Source organism: Austrofundulus limnaeus, unplaced genomic scaffold (genome assembly GCF_001266775.1).
Source record: "Austrofundulus limnaeus strain Quisiro unplaced genomic scaffold, Austrofundulus_limnaeus-1.0 Scaffold437, whole genome shotgun sequence".
NCBI lineage: Eukaryota > Metazoa > Chordata > Actinopteri > Cyprinodontiformes > Rivulidae > Austrofundulus > Austrofundulus limnaeus.
The window spans coordinates 1,197-3,343 of NW_013952839.1; the positions used below are offsets into that span (position 1 = coordinate 1,197).

The 2,147-nt window shown below is 45.0% G+C and overlaps 1 pseudogene; it reads left to right on the plus strand.

Moving 5' to 3' along the window:
- The first annotated feature begins 714 nt into the window (after positions 1-714).
- Positions 715-1,782, plus strand: LOC106529324 (equilibrative nucleoside transporter 1 pseudogene; annotated as a pseudogene).
- Positions 1,783-2,147: the final 365 nt, after the last annotated feature.

Here is a 2,147-nt window from a genome sequence, read left to right on the forward strand (position 1 = left end):
GGGAGTGTGATTGTCTGCAACAAGAAACAGTCAACGACGAGTTTAATCGTGGCATATTTAAAGAACGAGGTGTTACGAAAGAAGCAAACCAATGCAAGAAGGAGTTGATCGGCGATGTGTTTTATGTGATGGAATATATCGCCGACCTATGCGAGGAATAGGTACATTTAAGGTAACGGACTATGTATGACAATAAACAAACAAGCTTGTAATGTTTGCCTTTAATTTCTCGTAAATAAAAATCATATAAATAAAATGTATTCTGTGTTTTTCCTGTTGCTCTATATGTTATAAACATTACGTATCATCGGCGAACGTTGGATTCGAACCAGCGTATGTGTAGAAAAGACAACCGAACTGACAGTCCTTCACCTTAACCGTTCGGCCATATCGTCTCTGGCTTTACCTGCGGAGACAAACGTGAGGTGATGTTTGTTTTTTTTAATAAAAAAATAAAGATATTTATTCAAGAGTCAAAATATAAATAATATAAACCGTTTATTTACTGTGTTATTTTCCTCAATGTATATCATTGTTTTGAACAATATTATATTTTTCATAAACCCACCCATCGGGCGGTCTCTAAACGCGCACGGGGATTTTGCAGTACAAGAAGCCGGAGCTGCAACACGAGAGCTAAAGAACCGGGTCCGTCTCCGTTAAAAAAAACCAGTGATAACAAACGAGCCACAACGGTCTGTTATATACCAAAACATGATGGTCATCAACGCGCCTCGAGATAAATACAATGCGGTATGGATTATTTTCTTCATCTTGGGTCTGGGAACTCTCTTACCCTGGAATTTCTTCACGACGGCAACATTGTACTTCACAAGCAGACTGAAAGACTTGAACTACACAACGAGCAATGCGACCGCGAGACAAACTCGCAACGTGCTTGAGTCAAAATACAACAACGTGATGACGCTTTGTGCCATGGCGCCTCTGCTCGTGTTTTCCTGCCTCAACTCTTTCGTTCATCGGAGGATTCCACAGAAGCTGCGAATTTCAGGCTGTTTAATCGTAATCCTGGTGGTTTTCATGCTGACAGCAGTGTTTGTCAAAGTGGACGTGGAGCCTCTGGTCTTTTTTGTCCTCGTTATGATCAAAATTGTCTGTATCAACTCGTTTGGGGCGATTTATCAGAGCAGTTTGTTCGGGCTGCCTGCCTCCTACACCGCCCCTATCATGAGCGGACAGGGTCTGGCCGGCACCTTCGCTGCTTTCTCCATGATCTGCACACTGGCCACCAGAACCAGATTGCAGGACGGTGCTTTTGGTTACTTTATCACAGCCTGTTTTGTTATTCTTTTGGTCATATTGGTTTATCTCACTTTGCTCAGAATGGAGTTATTTCGGTACTACGCGGAGTGTAAGGGATCTAGAAAATATACTGTCGATGAGGAAAATAAGATGGATTTGCTCATAAAAAGGGAAAACACGATAGAAGAAAATCGTCAGGACACGAATTTCACGGAGGAGGAAACGACAACAACGGTTGTTTCTGTGTTTAACATCTTTACAAAGATTTGGGTGATGGCTCTGTCCATCTGCTTCAATTTCATCGTCACCATCGGGGTTTTTCCATCCGTGACCTCCGAAATCAAGACCACGGTGGAAAACGGAGGCGTCTGGAAAACCTACTTCATCCCAGTTTCGTGTTTCCTCCTCTTCAACGCGATGGACTAGGCCGGGAGGAGTCTGACGGCCGTCTGCGTGTGGCCGGGAAAAGATGGMCGAGAGGACGCCCGTTCTGATTCTGGACAGAGACGAGGACTTTGAGAACAACGCGGAGAAACGAGAGGCCGTGACGGCTCGCGTTCGCGAGTTTGTCGCGTCGTTGTGAGGGAGGATAGAGACAATGTTTATTTACCGACCCTAATAAAAGGTGTGTGTGTGTGTGTGTGTGTGTGTGTGTGTTTAGCAAAATTTTACAGACCGACGAGAGACATGCATATAAATACGGTTCCAATTGTACCCGGTTTCAGCAGTAAGCAGAATGGATGCTCCGCAGCAGAGGAAATGCGCGACGCGCATCAAACCGGATCAAATAGCGCGGGCCAGAGAACGTCGAGAGCGAGAGAAGAGTCTGGTCTATCCCGGGATCCACGAGTTTTTCTGCGTGGGTTGCCAGAGCTACGCGATGG